Below are 4,757 nucleotides of genomic sequence, written 5' to 3' on the forward strand. Positions count from 1 at the left end.
CAAGGGGAAAGTAGATAGAGGTATAGGTAGAACAATACTGGGCATGAGTTGAAAACTGGGGAGTCTGAGTGATGATTCCATGGGGATTCATTGTACTGTACTGCTGATAGTGAATTAAAAAAAAACAGCTTTATTAAGATATAATTCACATACCACAAAAGTACGATTCAGGGTTTTTTAGTATATTCAGAGTTGTGCAACCATCACCACTAATTCCAGAACGTTTTCGTCACCCCAGTGAGAAAGCCCGCACCCATCAGCTGTCATTCCTTGTTCTCCTCTCCCCCCGCCCCTGGGAACCCTTGTTTCTACTGTATTATTGACTTTCGTATATATTTGAAAAAAAGTAAAAAGAAAGGATGGACATACTCGCTCAAGGTCACACAGTGACGAACAAAAAAAAGACAACAGACAGATTTCACACCAATTCAAGTTTGGACGGTTCCTATCACCTTCTCAAACTCCAGAGAGTAATTCTTCCCTGTACTGAAGGGCTGACCTCAAAGGTCCCTATACAGATTAGAATGCTGTAATTTGCATGTCTTTTAAAAAAATTTATTTCATTTATTTATTTATTTTTGGCTGTGTTGGGTCTTCGTTGCTGTGCATGGGCTTTCTCTAGCGCGGTGCACGGGCTTCTCATCGCAGTGGCTTTGTTTTGCAGCACGGGCTCTAGGCACGCGGGCTTCAGTAATTGTGGCACAGGCTTCAGTAGTTGTGGCGCACGGGCTTAGTTGCTCTGCGGCATGTGGGATCTTCCCAGATCAGGGATCGAACCCATGTCCCCTGCATTGGCAGGCGGATTCTTGACCACTGCGCCACCAGGGAAGTCCGTGCATGTCTTTTTAAGGAAAAACAATCAGAACCAAAATCCAAGACACAAAAGTAATAGGATTTGGCCCTGAAATTAAATACTCATCCCTACATAGATATTTAGTGTAGTATTTTGTGAAAAAGGGGCTTGAGTTCTCAGACTCCTATTTGACCCTGCTATGATTTTTCTGAATGAAAGCCTGTAGACATTTTGCTGCGATCCATTCATATTTACATCTTAAGGCAAATGAGTCTCTTACGTGCACAAATATTGCGAGAGTTGATCATTCTAGGAAATTGGGTGGTTTTTGCAATATACTGCAGGCAGAAGCTTGAAACAGAATTCAAAAGAACCAAGTAAGACAGCTTCTAATAAGGTAATTCCCACCCCTCCTCTTTTAACTAATGTACCACTGAGAACAGTATTTTTTTTTTTTTGGTTGCGCGGCACACGGGATCTTAGTTCCCCAACCAGGGATTGAACCTAGGCCCTCGGCAGTGAAAGCGCAGAGTTCTGTCTTAACCACTGGACCGCCAGGGAATTCCCGAGAACAGTATTTTTGAATTGATTTTCTTTTCAGAACCTAGGGAGTCAGATCACCTTCACAGCTCCCAATAAATGTGCAAGAAGGCAGGGACTTCCCTGGTGGTCCAGTGGCTAAAACGCCATGCTCTCAATGCAGGGGGCCCGGGTTTGATACCTGGTCAGGGAACTAGATCCCATGTGCCGCAACTAAAGATCCCGCTTGCCTCAACTAAGACCCGGCACTGCCAAATAAATAAATTAAAAATAAATAAATAAATAAATGTGCAAGAAGGCAGACGGCTTTTGCGTACTGCTCTTTATATGCTTTTATACTGTTTTCGTGTGGACTTTCAGCCATTCAGCTCCATGAGTGGTAGTTCAATACCTGACTTATTAAAGTCCAGCCAAACACCACTCAGAATGTCCAAAGCCTTAAAGGCCTGGCAGGACATTTCAGACTGTGCTGCTTTAAAATCACCTTATTATCTGGCAGATTTTTAACCTCATGAACATAACTCAAAACAGCTCCTTTGGTCAAAGTAGGATTTCATAAATTGCCAACAAATTCATCTAAATACCCTGGTATAGGGATAATACAGGGAGGAGTGGGATTCTACAGCTACTATAATTATTAGTGAGAACTCAGCTTAAGAGCCTGAATTTTGATCCCAAGGTTGAGAGGGAAAAAGAATCAGAGCAAGACTTGGAAAAAAGGATGCAAAGGAAACACTCCAGGTGGAGAGGGGGTGTAAAGCTGGAGGAAAAGGCTGAATGCAGACAGGGAGATCAAGAAAAACCGGGGCAGAAAATGACACCACAGGCCCGTAGTCATTGTGGGTGAGCAGCCAGGAAGAGAAGAGTAAATTGGCCAGAAAACGACTGGGAAAGAGCCTTTATAGATGAAAACACCCACTAAGGGAGTAGGAAGGCAAAGGCAAAGGCTCCAGAAAAAGGGCAAAAACATGAGGTACGAAAGCTACGCACGTGTTGAATGTTTTATAGTTTTTGTTGTTCAAACCCACTTGGTTACTTTTGACGTCTCTTTATCCTTGGCCCCATTTTAGTTATTGTTTTAGTTCTTCAAACATATTCTACATATATATTGTGCATCTGCTAATTCCACTAAGTCTGACTCGTTTCTGATTTTCATCACAGTGGCTGTTTCCTATGTTCACTTGTGAACACGTGATTCTTAGCACTTTCTCTGGGAGAAGGAATAATTGAGGCCTGGTGTTAAGATGTGCTCATCCATAGAGAACTGGTGCTGGCCTGTCTGGCACTCATGGCCACTACCAGCTGGAGTTGCTTCAAATTCTCAGCTTGCTTTTCTCCAAACCACATAGGTAGTGTGGATTGGTTCAACCTTGCTTGTGGATGGGATTCTCGAAGACCCTCCCCTGTGCCAACACCCCAGACCCTTCCTTGCAAACCTGAGCCTGCAGTGTCAGGCCGGATTCCTCTTTCTCTGAGGTGGGGATTTTGTCCAGTTCACCCTTTTGCTGAGGGGGCCACCTTTTGGGTTCTGGGTTTTCTTTCTGGGTCTTGATCAAAGTTCCTAACCCCGTGAAGACTCAGAGCCCAGAAATCTTTAGGCTACAAGGGACTGACAAATGTCCTTGGTGCAACCGGCAGCTCTGTCACTGTTAATCCTCTGGATTGGTGCTTTGTGTGGGGTCTGCCTCAGAAACCCCCTTTCTTGCTAGCTCAGCTATCTACTTAGTGATTAAAAACAAATTCTATCCAGGTTCGTACTGAAAGGGTTCTCAGAGTGTCTGGCCTGCTGTTTTTTTCAGTAGCAGAAGTGTCCCCCAAGAAGTAAATATTTCCCCCCCAATTCTGTTTATATCATGTTTTTAAAAAAGGAGGTTCAGTGATTGAAGTGCACGTTGGGGATGATTTTGATAAAGTTCTTCAATCACAGAAAAGGAAGCTATCGCCTGGAAATGACTTGCCTCAACAGATCTGAGACTTAGATAACCCCAACATCTCCTTTCCTAAGAGAAACCAAAGCTTAAGGCAAAACCCAGATTTCTCTGAATGATCTAAAGAAATAGATTATACTAGGGCTTCCCTGGTGGCGCAGTGGTTGAGAGTCTGCCTGCCAATTCAGGGGACACGGGTTCGAGCCCTGGTCTGGGAAGATCCCACATGCCGCGGAGCAACTAGGCCTGTGAGCCACAACTACTGAGCCTGCGCATCTGGAGCCTGTGCTCCGCAACAAGAGAGGCCGCGATAGTGAGAGGCCCGCACACCGCGATGAAGAGTGGCCCCCACTTACTGCAACTAGAGAAAGCCCTCACACAGAAACGAAGACCCAACACAGCCAAAAATAAATAATAAATAAATAATAATAAATTTAAAAAAATTAAAAAAAAACAAAAAAACTTCCATTAAAAAAAAAAAAGAAACAATTATACTAAAAATCTTACATTCGTAGAAGAGCAAAGATATACAGCTAAAGGTGATTAAGCTACAAAAATCTGGCTTCTAGAACAAAGCACTAAAGAAACAGTGTGAAAAGTGTCAGTCCAAAGTCACAACTGCTGTTCGAGAGCTTATGTTCAAATACAGAAACATTCACGGCAAGCTCCAAAAAAAAAAAAAAAAAAAACTAGCTTTAAATTACCATTATATACAAAAAGTTTATTTTAGAAATCACGTCTTTAAAAAATAACATAGAAGTTATAAGTTCTTATCTTAACTGGATATCACTCACCATCTGAATGTCAGGGTGTTATGTGGGATAATTAAGTGGTACAATTAATGATGTGATGAAACCAAGTCCATGTAATATCCCTGGCATTTACACCAGTTTCAAACATTAATGTGATTTTTAAAAGAAAAAAAATTTAAAAAGAAGTCTATTTTGGAAACACACAAAAGCATCTTGATCTTGTAAACAGAAGTCCTGAAACTACAGCTCTATTGCTGAGACTGTTCCAAAAGCTGGAAGAAGTAGGCAGTATCATCTGAATTCATGAGCAGTTAAAAAGGTCCAATGGAACTTGTATCAGGAGTGCAGTGTGGTCATCTCAGTGCATGTGCCAGAGAGAACAAGCAGAAAAGCTGAACCTTTGCTTTACAGTTTCATAGGCTGAAAGTTGGAAAACGTGGGTAGTTTTGGTTGGTAATTTTGGGGTAGAACCGGTTATCCTTGTTTCTATTCAATAGGTTTCTTTCGGTCGTACAAGAACAGCACCCACAGATGGCCAAGCTCAAATACCGCAGAATGAGAACACAAAATAAATTTAAACTCACTACGGACCAAATAATATAGCTCTTTGGAAGTCTGAACTAAAACCTGTGACTTAACATGTTAAGAATGCTGAAAATGGTTTTATAGACCAAAGAGTTAAAACGATCCTTAAGGATGTCTAAAGCACAATTTTTATATAATAAACTTCAGAAGACTATAAAA

This window comes from Eschrichtius robustus, chromosome 16 (genome assembly GCF_028021215.1).
Source record: "Eschrichtius robustus isolate mEscRob2 chromosome 16, mEscRob2.pri, whole genome shotgun sequence".
Lineage (NCBI taxonomy): Eukaryota > Metazoa > Chordata > Mammalia > Artiodactyla > Eschrichtiidae > Eschrichtius > Eschrichtius robustus.